The sequence below is a fragment of the Benincasa hispida genome, chromosome 3 (assembly GCF_027475165.1).
Source record: "Benincasa hispida cultivar pf3 chromosome 3, pf3_genome.v1.1, whole genome shotgun sequence".
NCBI lineage: Eukaryota > Viridiplantae > Streptophyta > Magnoliopsida > Cucurbitales > Cucurbitaceae > Benincasa > Benincasa hispida.
In genome coordinates, this window is record NC_143480.1 from 3960119 (window position 1) to 3975442 (window position 15324).

The 15324-nt window shown below is 32.2% G+C and overlaps 1 pseudogene across 1 annotated transcript; it reads right to left on the minus strand.

Moving 5' to 3' along the window:
- Nucleotides 1-250: 250 nt before the first annotated feature.
- LOC120073053 (putative F-box/LRR-repeat protein 9) lies at nucleotides 251-14684 on the minus strand (annotated as a pseudogene). Its single transcript, XR_016528372.1, has 3 exons — nucleotides 14589-14684; nucleotides 1980-2275; nucleotides 251-889 (listed from the first exon to the last, which is right to left on the minus strand). The product of XR_016528372.1 is annotated as a putative F-box/LRR-repeat protein 9 (transcript).
- Between the last annotated feature and the right edge of the window lie 640 nt (nucleotides 14685-15324).

Genomic DNA, 15324 nt, shown 5'->3' on the forward strand with positions numbered 1-15324 from the left:
TGAATCCCGAAGGAAACACAATCTGATGAATCCCAAAGGAAACACAATCTAAAAAGTATAAAGATTTAGATTCTCATTTATGACTCCGCACGTGGTTTAAAATTTGTTATAAATTTTTAAAATAAATATATATTTTTTAACGGAAAGAGAATTCATAAAGCATAGACTAGAGTTCATTTAGTCCATCACTACCACATCAACATGATAAATAAATAACTGAACAAGAGATGCCCAAAACACAAAATAGTAGTTAATAGAATTTTTTGTACATATCTGATTCTGCATTATATTACAAACATCTGAAGTTGCATAAAAGATCAACCCAGGTTAATTACTACCATCTTGTGTATTTATACAAATCACTGCTGTCGTCGTCTTCGATGTCATCTACATCATGATCATCATGATCACTAGAACAGCTAGACTCACTGAAGGATCCAAATCCATCACTGTGACGGTCAAGAAGATACAAATTTTTTATCCTCTCAGTCAATTGTTTTCGCAACTGTCCGGCCGCCAAAACTAAATAGACACAACCGCGCAAGTCCAGAGATTCTAAATCATGACAACAATGAAGAACAGCATGCAAGCCCATGTTGGTTAGGCCATTGCGCAATATTTGAAGATGATGCACAACTTAGGCATTGTTTGAGCAATAGCAAGGGCCTCATCGTCACAAGGTACCTCTTCCAAAAACATTTTGTTCAATTTCAGCGATTTCCGAAGAGGGCAACCCTGCCCAATAGCTTTCAAAGTTTCCACAAAAGATGAACAGATCGACAATATTTCAAGATGCTCCAACAACGAAAGGTTTGAAACTGCTTCAGACAACCTCTTGTCTGAAATGTCAGAGCAAAATACGATCCGGAGTCTTCTTAGTTGATTTCAACTGCAACAAATGAACATACAGAGAGTAACATCAAAATCAATTAAACAACAAAGTCGTGAATAGTATTATCAAAATCAATTAAAGATGAACCACTCTTGCTTTCGTTGTTTAAAGTCGAATTACATCAAATTAGTTAAGTTCCTTCAATCTCTCTTACTCATGTTCTGTCTGTTGGGTTAAATCTGTCTTTCAGGCACAAATGAAAAGGAGTCAGGAACGAAGGAGGTTGGTAGAATGCAAGGTTCTCCTGAGGCCACGAAGTTCGGCTAAGATGGTTCTCCTGAGGCCACGAAGTTCGGCTAAGATGTCACCACGTTGTTGATTCCACTACCTCGCTCAGAAGAGAGTACTTGCACTTGGAGCAAAAACTCTTCAGGTATACAGAATACCTTTTCTGCCTCTCTCAGCTCGTTTACAGAAACTTTTTTCTCTCTAAGTTATTGATTTCTTTGTGAAATTCGTACACAGTGAGGAAGAGAATCAAGCATGCAAATGGATAAAGAGGAAGAGGAAGAAGAGAGCAACACAAGCATGTACAAGGTTCGGCAAGGTGATGCCTACGTCCACGGAAAAGGAGATACTTTATTGAAGACTACAGGGATAAGTTTTTATCTTTCTTTATAGATCTTGTAGAAAAACAGAGATGTAAAAAAACTACTGAATGATTTGAATGTAACCTGTATATATATGATTACGAGTCTGTTATGAAATCTATTAAAGAAGAGAAAAAATTAGCCGTTGAGCTGTTGAGATTATTTTTCTTCAATGTCACTGTCTTTGATCTTTGGTACGAAATTGGAGCATCTCTGATATATTTTACACGCATAATAGAATTGTAAGATCGAAGAACAAGCAGATTTGAACACGAACTTCAAACCAAAAAAAAACGGAATAAAATTCAATCCACAAGATCAAGATGCAATGGCCAGAACTTCAAACGACACTAGAATTTGTTAAAGTACACAAAATTTGAGACTGATATTTCCATACAGCTGGAACAAATGAACCATAAATGAAGATCAAGATAGCGAAAGGCCTCAAAATACTCCGACAGACTAAAGTAATGCTGTAGAACAGATAGAATCGCTACCTGGTAGTGATGTATTGAAGCAATTCATCGGTGCCAAAGTACTCAATGCTGAAGTCGACCAATTGGCCGCAACGACGGTCAACAGCGGTCCTGCACATTGTCTCCAAAGCATGTTTATTATTAATGGAATATCGCATGTCGATGACACGCCACATGAGAGGATCCTCGCAGATCTTCCGCCAGAAAGAGCAGACATTTTGAGCGGTGGTGAGGATTGCAATGGCGTCTAGCTTCAGCAGAATCATAGCCATTACTTCTGAATCATGGAGGTGGATTCCATTAGGATTTGAATTGGACTAGTAAAAACAAGTAAAACGGGAGGACTGTGTAATATATATAAATAGCATTTCTGAGAAGAATCTTGAAATGAAGATTAGGGTTTGACCATGAAATCACAGTAAATGATGGTATTGATATTTGCGAATTTGAATTCTCTGAGTCGTTGTGTCAACAGAATAATTAATAGGCATTCTGATGTCCATGCATTGATATTTGGTGATTGGAAGTCGAAACGTCTTTTCTATTTTATTTTATTTTTTCCCGAGTTCACACGTGTTCACTCCTCCTATTATGTTATTAAAAGTGTTCATGGGTTGAGTTATTTGGGGTTGAAATGTTAGATCCAACCCAATTGTTTTGATTTTAAATTTCAACCCAACCATGAAATATTTGGGTTAAGTTGGTTCGGGTTAATCGGATCATTTATTTAAAATTTTGTTCTAAAAAGAAGTAAAATGTAAATATATATAAATCTAATTTAATTATTTTCGTATTTTAAATTAAGATTAACTACTCAATTTCAATTTATATAGTTAAAATTTGCAAAGAAACTACTTTTGTTGAAGGATCAATTATTCAAAAAATATTAGTATTAAATAAAATTAATATCAATGTATGTTTAAATAATTGTGTTATAAGTAACAAAAAAAAATATATTTTTCAAAGTTAATAATAAATTTAGGTTGGTTTGAGTTATATTAGGTGAACACATGAACCAACCCAACCCATAAAATTTTCATTTATTTGAACCCAACCCAACCCAAATGAGTTGATAACGGGTTGGATTGGGTTGATCGATTTTTTCGGATCATCGAATATTTTGAACACCCCTATCTGTTATCATGGATTTATATGTTTTAAAATAGACTAAAACAAAACAAAAACAAAAACAAACAAACAAACTTACCATTTTAAACTTTTCAAAGGAAAAATGCATCTGAACTTACAAAAGACAAATACCTTTAGACTTTAAAGAAATTTCAAAAATATCCCTATTGTTATTAGATGAACAGAAACCGTTAATACCATGTTGTACAAATAACTATTTTTTGAAAAATAGTATAGTGATCAAATTGTTTGAAGTTAAAACAAATTATATAGGCCCATTTGGTAAGCATTTGGCTTTTTGTTATTGTTTTTAAAAGTATGACTATGGACTTTATTTCTACCTCTATATTTCTTCATTTATTATTTACTTTTTACCAATTGTATAAAAACTTAAGCCAAAATTTGAAAACTAAAAAAATAGTTTTTAAAAACTTGATTTAGGATTGAGTTTCACAAATCAAAAATAAAAAAATAAAAAAAAAATAAATAGTTATCAAACGGGCCTTAGATATCTTCATTTGTTTTTCACATCCATACTCATCATTATTCTCCTATTTGTCCAGTTATACCAATTTTTTCAGCAGCCAAAATAAAAACCAAAAATGTTAAAACAAAAAAATCTCACAAAATTCCAAAATCAAAATCTACCCTTAAAATAAAACACATTAGAACGATAACTAGCCAAATACATACACAACTAATAACATACAACCCCTTGTTAAAACATTTAAGTCTTGTGATCTCATGATGTTTACATTATTCTTTTTCTTTTTGACTATAGTCTGTATACCTTAATTGAAGTGGACAATTTTATTTATTTTTATTTTAGATTAAAAAATGTCAAACAGTTAACAAAAAAAAAATAATATGAAAATATTGAAGAAAAGAGGGGAGTGAAAAAAAAGAAAAATAGAAAGATAAAATGGTCGTAACAATTTCTATTCATATATTAACAAGGATAATTTTGAATTTTTTTTTTTTTTTTTTTTTTTTTGTTGTAAGTTTAAGGGTATTTCGTGAAACTTTTAAAAGTTCGGAATATTTTTAACATAAAACACTAACGGATTCCAACCAAAACTAACTATAAGAGTATTTTTTTTTTTAATTCATTTTAGAAGTTTAAGGGTACTTTTAAAACTTTTGAAAATCTAAATGTTTTTTTGACACAAAACACAAAGTTTAAGAGTGTTTTGTATAATTTAACATTTAAGATATTATATAAAATACACATGTTTTTTAGCCAAGAAAATTGTTGTAAGGTTTAAAGAGAGTATAATTATTAATAATACGGATTTAATTTGTAAACAAGAGAATTTTGTTTTCTAAATAAGTGGACAAAAAAATATTTATAAAATTATAATAACTTTGTATTAAGCATCATTAAGTTTAAAATATAATATAAAAGAATATATAAAATTATGCACGTATAAAATAATATATAAACTAAAATATTTTGTACTATTTCTAAAAAAATTGTACCAAATCAAAAAAAAAAAAAAAAACAAAGTTTTAGAAGTTTAAGGGTACTTTTAAAACTTTTGAAAATCTAAATGTTTTTTTTGACACAAAACACAAAGTTTAAGAATGTTTTGTATAATTTAACATTTAAGATATTATATAAAATACACATGTTTTTTAGCCAAGAAACTTGTTGTAAGGTTTAAAGAGAGAGTATAATTATTAATAGTACGGTTTTAATTTGTAAACAAGAGAATTTTGTTTTCTAAATAAGTGGACAAAAAAATATTTATAAAATTATAATAACTTTGTATTAAGCATCATTAAGTTTAAAATATAATATAAAAGAATATATAAAATTATGCACGTATAAAATAATATATAAACTAAAATATTTTGTACTATTTCTAAAAAAATTGTACCAAATCAAAAAAAAAAAAAAAAACTTGTAGTTTAAAAAAATCTTGTAGCACCTAAAGGAAATCTTGTAGTTTTAATTTGAAGGAACTAAAATGGGAAAAATTAGAAAAATTAGAAAAATATTGTGCTTTTTAAAAGTATTCAGAAAAATATTATTCCTACCCCATTTTATTATTTTAATATTTCACCTCCTCCTTTTTTCATTTTATTATTCATTATATTCCACCCTACTCTCACTTTGTTATTATTTTTTATCACCATCATCTTAACTTAACTCTAAAAAATATCATAGAAAATAATTTTAAAATAATAAAGTGTAAATTAAAATATTCATATAAATACAACCATTATCTCATTTATATAAAAATAATTTATATGATATAATTATAAAAATAATTTGGAGGAAATTGGAGATACATAAACTTGGATTAAAATTGGAGATACATATAATTATAAAAATAATAAACGAGTTAATTAAATATGATATAATTAACTTTATGTATGAGATACATTAATTTGGAGGAAATTGGATATAAATATTATTTATATCTAGTAGATGAAAAAATATATTATAATTAATATTTGATATTAATTTATAAGTTATGAATGTGATAAGTTCACATTAATTGGACGGGTTTAAAAGGAAATGGGAAGGTGCCTCTTCATTTAAAATAACAGACGAGTGCATTATAAATAGCAGACAATATGTTTATCTCTGGTGCGCGGGTATTGTGAAAAAGATAGTGTCATCGTTTAGAAAATCAGTATCTATACGATAGGATTGCATGATCGCTTACATATACGATATTGCTAAGCGATCGCATACCGATTACACCATCGCACGCTATTATCTAAACGATCGTTTACCTTTTTCCTAAGCGATCGTTTAGCTCCCGGTATTTACCAAACAATCGTATAGACGATCGCTTAGTTTTTCCTACATGGTCGTTTTGGACGATCGCTCACCCATTTCCTACACGATCGTTTACATTTTCCTACATGATCGTATAGACGATTGTTTACTTTTACTACATGATTGTATACTTCACCTAAACGATCAAGCACCTTGTCTATGCGATAGACGACCTCTTCTCCCACTTGCTTGATCGTTGTGTACGGTCGCTCTTTCTCCTTCTCTCTACCAAATCCAAACAAAGCCCACACTTTGGATTCTCACTCCAAGAATACTGAGGGCTCTAAGTGGTGTTGTCTTCTCCGATTCCTTCTGTTTGAGCGGTGACTGCTTGAGGTAGACGGTTGGGCTTCAGACTCGATAAATCTTCATCTGGTATGATTTCTTGATCCCTTTAGCATTATGAAAGTATGTTTGAATGTATATACAGTAATTCTGTCACAATGAATTGGAAAGATCCGCTTCCGCTCGTCGGTACTCTCGAGTAAGTGTTCTTTCAAATAGGTCATGGATTTAAAGTCATGATCTAAAAGAAAAAAAATATTTATTTCTCAATTAAATAATGTACAACTTAATTAAAAAAATATATGTACAACTTAATTAAAAAAAAATATAATGTACAACTTTATAAATTATAATAAAAAAATAAATATACAATAAAAGTATCATCTATACAATTGAAATAGTTTCACAAGATAAAAAGTGTTAAGAATAAAATTTCTAACTATTTGAAGCCTGTCTTAGTAACGAATGATACTTCCTTCGGTTATGACCTAATTGATTATAAAACCCACATCATAGTCGAGCGTTTGGTTCTATCCAATCCATCTCGTTATGGTAACGTGAACTATTTGGTCTACCAGGTTTTCTCAACAACGATGGGTCAGCATGTAAGACGGGCATATTATTAGGTCAAAATTGAGAAGAGTAGCATGTAACATACATCGACATTTTGTAGTAGTCTTCAATAAAATCTTCGTAGTTCATGTTAAAATGTGACCAAACTGCCATAAAATGTGAGTGTGGAATGTCAAACGCTTGCCACGTGTTACATGAACAATACCGCTTGGACCCGTTTAGCCTCAATATTTGAACATTTCCTCTTTTAGCATTGAGCTGTGACATCCAGTCTTCACATGAAACACACTTTCATATCGATCGTATGATTGTACTTCATGTTTATTAGTTCTTACATCCCATTTATTAATTTTTTCGTATGCGTACCTGAATTTTTACTGCACTTAGTATTATAGATATGCTTAAAATAAATTGTTAGTGATATACACACACACACACACACATACACACACATATATATATATATAATATTACCGAGTGTATTTATTTGGATGCTCCAAAATAGCTCTTATTTCTTCCCTTCTTTTTTCAAAATAATTTACGCACTTGACGAATGTTATTTGAACAAGAGCATTTATCGGCAACATTCGAGCACCTTTGAGAACGCCATTTATGCACTCTAATAGATTTGTCGTCATCCACTCGTATCTGACCCCTCTATCAGGTTCTTGAGTGCTTTATACCAATGTTGTAAAAAAAAACTCTGATAGCTCCGATTTATTCCTTTTATGTCTTTAATGGCTTTGTTAAACTTTCGAATTTAAAAATGAAACCTGGTACGATAAATATAATATTTTAATGTGTTAAATTTGTATTTTTTTTTTATTGAAGTTGCTGACAATGTGTCGTAAGTAGAAACGATGGTAACATTTTGGTCCCGTCCAACCATTTGCTGGATTACTACTGCGATAATGTCAGCATGTCGATCTAAATTAAACACATCTCTTCGTGTGTTACAATTTCTCTCAACTGTTTCAGGAATTATCCCTATGAGTCTGCAGACTCCTCATCTGCAACGATGAATGTAAGTGGAAGAAGATGCCCGTTCGAATCAACTAATGTAGCAATCGGTAGCATTCCTCGATATTTGCCATACAAGTGGGTACCATTTATCTAAATTATCGGCCAACATTTATTAAAAGCTTCTATACAAGGACCAAATGCTCAAAATACAGAAGTTAGGATAACAAGACATTCAATAGTCGTTTATTTCACTCTCCACTCTACATGCTTCTGAGATTGGTCTGCTTAACCATATACAATCGCCTCGTAACAATTTGTACGACTCATCCCAGTCACCAAACACTTTAGCCAATGCTTTTCTTTTGCCTTCCCACACCCTATGGCAAGGAACATGATATCCAAATTTTGATTTTATGTCGGACTGCGGTTGTGCCATGCTGATAGATGGTTTTTCTCGGTATCACAAAACTATAGTGCAATCATTGATGAATCCTCAATGCACATGACTTTGACATGGTTCTGAATAAAAACATGTATGTTGCTCAACATACTTAGTGATCTCGAACAAACCATGTGACTTTTTCTTTATTGCATGAAGTCTCCATTTGCAACATTCTTCCCACTTCTTACACCGAATTGTCCAAATCGTCAGTGTCGATTCCAATGGTGTGTGATATTTAATAGCAAAACATTTGACCGCGTGTTGTAGCATTTCTTTGTCTTGACAAATCATCCCATTATACAATTAGGTATTGTCAACATCCACAGGGCTACACATTGGGCCATGTTCTCGAATGCTATCTAGTACATTCATATTCAAATCATTGAATGTATCTGAAGATAACTTATGTTCACGACCATCAAAATCCAACTCTTCAAATTCATCGCCTGTTTCTGTTCTAAAATCTCTGTACTGATTGTTAGCCATCATATCTTCATCATCACATGGCGATGCAACTGATTCTGATTCAGGATCGATACATTGAGTTGAATCTTCAAATGGACTAAATGGTGCATTCAAGTTTATATCCAACCCTATCCTACGTACATTTACATACAAATGCACTGAATTTGGGAGTGGCATCACAATTGAGAACATCAAATTCATAGCTTGTTCATTCGTAATAGGGAATGACATCAACCTTATTGATCCTGATGGTGCTAGATTATGATGTCTATATATTATTTTTATTTGATTTGTTCTCATATCTATACTAAGTGACATTCCCATCATTTCAATGAATTGTTCAAATACAATTCCACTGTATACATTTACGCTAAAACGTCCACACGGTGGTTGGTCATAATCAACTCCATCAACAACATCAATCATATTACCATTTTGTAAACAACATGAATCCCAAACATTTGTCCGTCATTTTCTAAAGAAAAAAAAGACAAAAATACATTACTAATTGTTTTACTAATTATCAAACTTAAAAAAAAAAAAAAAAAACAAACAAACAAACAAACAAAAATAGATTTAAAAAATCAAAATAATTTTGTATTAAACTAAAATACTAAAGTTTTTAAACCCTAAACATCAACTTTTTAAATATAACAATAAACTAAACTTTTTAAAACTATTTTTCAAAGTTAATACTAAAAAAAGCAATTAGCATGAGAAACATATTAAAAAATCACAATAATTTTGTATTAAACTAAAAATACTAAACTTTTTAAACGGTTAACTTTTTAAACATAACAATAAACTAAACTTTTTAAAACTATTTTTTCAAAGTTAATATTAAAAAAATCAAATATCATCAAAAATATATTTAAAAAATCACAATAATTTTGTATTAAACTAAAAATAATAAAGTTTTTAACTATAAACATCAACTTTTTAAACTTAACAATAAACTAAACTTTTTAAACTATAAACATCACAGTTAAATGAAAACAAACAATAAAGTAGTAACTTTTTTTTATTAAAAACAAACAAAATACTAAACTTGTTAACTAAAAAAACAATGCTAAAATATAGAATATCATATAACAAACGATAAATAAACAAAATTACTTCTTGATCTTCAATTAAAAAACAATATTAAAAAAATAAATATTAACATGGTAGACTAACATAAACATAATATATCTAAAATATTATTAAATTCAGCAAAATATAGATACATAACTAATATTAAAAAAATTATTAACATCAATATAAAGAATAACAATGATATATTTAGCATAAGCAAATATTAAAAAAAAAAAAAACTACTAGTAAATAAAAGTTAAAATTCAATTCACAAATTCGACTGTAGTTCTTTTTTTCCTTCAAAGTGATAACGTTCACTTTTTTTCTTTTTTGTTATTTGTTATCCGACAACAAAAACTACAAAAAAATAAAATAATATTAGAATTTATTACTTATAAAAAAAATAGTAATTTGGTTGATAGAACAAATTCCTCTTTTTGAATTTTTGTTTCCCGAATAACAATAAAAATATAAATAATAATGATAATAATATAAGAACAAAAAAAATATTTATAATTATTCTTTAAAAAAGATAGAAATCTAGTAGATGAATTAACAAACAAGTATATTTTGTGATCAAGGGAGAAGTGTGGGGACAATTTGTATCAAACGAAATAGAAGAAGAGAAATGGAAATGGAAAGCAGTGAGGTAAAAAATGGGAGGAGAGGGGTTTCTGACGAAGGGGGAGTAGTGAGGTAAAATGGGAGGAGAGGAGTTTTGATCCAACGAAGAAGTGTGGTAATGTGATCTGAAAATAGGTAGAAGGGGGTTTTAAAAAGCCATAGGTTGAGTGTTGAACACTCGACCTATGAGAAGGTTGTGGCTGGGTTAAGAATCCGGTCAGTATGCAAGCTAGCACAGAAGAATCTCGGCAGAGGCAGGCAGAGGCATGGGGAAGAGGAGAATCTTAGCAGAGGCATGGGGATAGGAGAGACTGATGGGATGTGAGCTTTTTCTAGGCTTGAACTTTCAACCAAAGGAGGTCGAATGTTGTTGAACATTCGACAAGCATAAAACATAGGTTGAATGTTCAACACTCGATAAGCTCCATTGTCGAGCCTTCAACCTTCGACAAGTGCTTTGAAATTACAAAGCAACCACAAATATCTAAATAGTTTCCAAACCACCTATTTCCATAATTACTTTTCAAATTTACAATATTTCAATAAAAGATCCAACTAAAATGTGTGTGTTTTTTATTTTTTATTTTTTAAAAACATGGACGTCAGAAGTAAATATTGATTTAATCTATACTATATTAAAAGAGAGTATAAGTAGGATAATTTTCACATTTCTATTTTGTCCTTCATTTTTTAAACATATTTCCATTATACCCTACTTTAATAGTTAGTTATAACATATTTCCATTTTTACTAAATACACCCTTTCCCTAAAACACTATTTCGACAAACACCTCTCTATATAAAGAGACCATTAATCCTTTTCTTCTAAGCAGTTCACTATTTCGACAAATGTTGATGTTCTGTCACAATGAGATTTGGAACAATCTGCTTCCGCTCATTGGTTCTCTTTATATGTTGACGATATTCTACTCATTGGGAATGAAGTAGGTTACCTAACTGACATCAAGAAATGGTTAGCAATGTAGTTCCAAATGAAAGATTTGGGGAATGCGCAATATGTTCTCGGGATTCAGATTATTCGGAATCGAAAGAATAGAACACTAGCCATGTCTCAAACAACTTATATAGACAAAATGTTGTCTAAGTATAAGATGCAAAATTCCAAAAGAGGTTTGTTACCTTACAGATATGGAATTCATTTTTCAAAGGATCAATGTCCTAAGACACCTCAAGAGGTTGAGGATATGAGACACATACTATATGCTTCCGCAGTCGAGAGCCTGATGTATACAATGTTATGTACTAAATCTGACATATGCTATGCAGTAGGGATAGCCAATAGGTTTCAATCCAATCCTGGATATGATCATTGGACTGTCGTTAAGAATATCCTCAAGTATCTTAGGAGAATGAGGAACTACATGCTCGTGTATTTTACTAAGGATATGATCCTTACTGGATACACTGACTCTGATTTTCAAACCGATAAAGATGCAAGAAAATCTACATCGAGATCAGTGTTCATTCTGAATGGAGGAGTAGTGGTGTGGAGAAGTGTGATGCAAAACTGTATTGTGGACTCCACAATGGAAGCTGAATACGTAGCTGCTTGTGAAGTAGCAAAGGAAGCAGTATGGTTGAGGAAATTCTTGACATATTTGGAAGTCGTTCAGAATATGCATCTGCCTATCACCCTATATTGTGATAATAGTGGTGCAGTTGCAAATTCAAGAGAACCAAGAAGCCACAAGCGCATCAAGCATATTGAGCGCAAATACCATCTAATCCGAGAGATTGTACATCATAGAGACGTTGTAGTAACCCATATATCTTCTCAGCAAAACATTGCTAATCCTTTTACAAAGGCCCTCACGGCTAAAATGTTTGAAGGTCACCTACAGAGTTTAGGTCTACGAAGTTTGTAAACTAGGACAAGTGGGAGAACTTTTGGGTATATGCCCTAGTTTATTATATTCATATGTTTATTGTACTCATATGTTTCTCACTTAAATTCAACATTGTGATACTCCACTAGGAGATTAGTCTAAGTGGGAATTTGTTGGATTTTATGTCCTAAAACTCGTAGTTTGTAAATTAAAAAACATATTCTGTTTTGTTTTTGGATAAAGTTGTTATTGAAATTGTAATCTTGAATCCAATAAACTAAGGTCCTGAGGCTATTTAATATAGTTTGAACTTTATGTAGTGATATAAATGTGGATCAAGTTCAAATATGTAGCCAAAATGGTCTATAGTATATGAATACGGTTGGGCACCTTATTCTGGGGACACTATAGATGCGGCCCACTTTGTAGTTAGTACAAACGATGTGATCCTAAATCATTCATATAGAGATATGTGAGTGGGGGAATCCTATACAATGAGTTTGCATAAGACTAAACCATGAAATAGTCACTTTTTACGTTCTAAATGACGTTTTATGTATAAAACTGACTATTTCGTTAATCGATGACCTAGGTAACTTAATCTTAATCTTGAGCTAACTATGAACTCCTGTTTACTCGGAATTATCCTTAGATCTGCATAGGTTAGGGAAGCTCATCATCGCTGGCCCAATAAGTCTCCCATTTCAGGGGTAAGATCGGGTGGATAGCTGGGAACATAGGGTGCAAGACGAAATTCACTCCTACCCGTTATAGAGATAGTAGATAGGTTGTTCCCTTTAATACTGAATCTAGGTCTTGAACAAGGGGCCCCACCCTCTCCTTGGCCGATAGGGATTCGGTTTATAGGTTGGACCTTAAACCAATTGTTCATTAGAGGATCAGTGGAACTTAACGAACAAGATGTAGTCTTGGGAGTAAAACGATTTTTATGACCCAGCCGAGATTATGAACAACCTGTGAAGGATTAGCTTACTAATCATGGTTATATCAAATGGACACAAATATATCTATAGTGAGAGGAGTGCAACTACGAGACTATAGTGGAATGACCCGTTAGTTAACGAATATTGATTAGCTCCGTCTAAAGAGTTTAGCCAACTAATCTTGGATCGTTGGAGCCCATGATCTATAGGTTCATTAGGTTCCCCTACTAGCTCATACGGAATAAACTTAGAACAGTTGATAGAATGATCAAATTGTTCGAATTAAGTGAAGAGAGAGAAACCGACAAGTATATGCGATATAGTGGTCGGGTTTTTCAGTTTAGAGATACAACTTTAATAATTAAATGTGATTTAAATATCAAGAATATGAATATGATCATATTTGGAAGCTCGAAAATAATGGAAATGGTCAAATATGTAAAAAGTCAAAGAGTTGACTTTTGACTTTGAAAAGTCAAACTTTGACCGACCTTATATTCAAATGTGATTTGAATTTCGAGAAAATGAATGCGGATTCATGCTCGGGAGGCCAAAATTAGTCAACACGGAAAATTCATAAAAAGTCAAAATGTTGACTTTTTGGTCAAAATTTGACTTTGACCAAATGACTATTTTGCCCTTTGACTAAAGTTAGTGGGAAAATCCACACTTTTGTTGGATAATTCCACTAACAAAATAGTGGGCTAAGTGTTGGCTTATAGTGGAGACATTAAGCCCACTTAGATAGTGGATTCTAGGTGTTAGGTTTTTATGAATTGATTTTCATGCATTTGTTGCATGGCCTTTTTCTATAAATATGGGCTTTTGAATTTGGATGGAAAAGTTTTGACAATTTGCCAATTTTGTTTTCAAAATTGGGCTGGAAAAACAAACCCAAACCCTACCCAAATTCCATCTTCTTTTCAATCTCTTTCTCTCTCTCGGGTTCTTCATCCACCGGGTCCCACAACCCGGTTCTGAGTCCAGAGAATAGTAGGTCAACTCTAGTGGTGGTCCGTTCGTGTTCAGGTCGAGATTCAGCAAGAAAAATGGGTTTCGGGAGCTTCAAAGGTAATTTTTAATTACTGTTTTTCCTTCAATTGCTTGCATTTTTTCCTTTAAATTAAAAATAATTAGAGTGTAATTAGGTCCTTTATCCACTGCGTATATCTCGTGTTCCATTACGTGGTATCAGAGCATGCTTTAATTACGCTCAATTGCTTTTGGTGAGTGTTTTTTTCCTTTATATTCAAGTTTTGAATGAAATATGGACTAAAGTGGATTTATTATGATTTTGGCATTGTTTTTCTTTAAATTTCTAGTGAAAATTTATAACTGCTCACATGTTTATGAGCATTAATGTGTGAAAAAGGGTTTGTAAATTTGTTTGAGTCATTAGAGTTGAAATTAGGCTGTAACTTCTTGATTTTGGGAGAGAGGACAGCAGCAAAATTGGAGAATTTTGGCTCACAGACCCGAATTTGGCCACCAGACCCGAGCAAGCTCCCCGACCTGACTCTCAGCCTGAGATCCGACCTGGTTCGGAGAAGCCCCGTGCGCGCCAGCTGTCAACGAAGTGCTCTGGCCCATTTCCACGACCCGACCCGATTCTCTGCCCGAAGCTGCCTCACGCGCGCCTTTTTCCCTCGACCCGCCCCGCGTTTGAACTTCGTTGACTGCGCCAACGGGCGTTGACAAGCCGGTCCAGCCGGTCTGGACCTGTCTGTTTGACCTGGTTGAGCCTGTTTGACCGGTTCAACTTGGTTTTTGGAGTTTTTTGGCCGGTTCGAGAGTTTTCTGAACGGTTCCCGATGGTTCAAAGTGTTTGAAGCCAGTTCCGGAAAGTTAGTTGCTGTTTTTTGTAATAAATTAGTTATTTATTTGTTTTTAATGCCAAAATTGGTCCACTTTAGTGTTGTTTACCTATTATGCATGTGATGTATAATGTTGTTTGATTATGTGTGCATATAGTATGCCATATAGTTTTAAAACCCCACTAGAGGAAAAGCATGTGACATGCATTTTTATATCTTATAAGTATTATAAAATATATACTATGCATGCTTAGTTTTAATATAAGTATTATATTAAAGCATGTTTGATTGAAGGAAGCATGTTATAGATGAATGCTCTAGGGTTATAATTGTTATAATTTATTTTATAATTGTTATAAAATAACCTAGACTTCTAAAATCTATAACAAAGATAAGATGCATGCTCATTTAGGGTT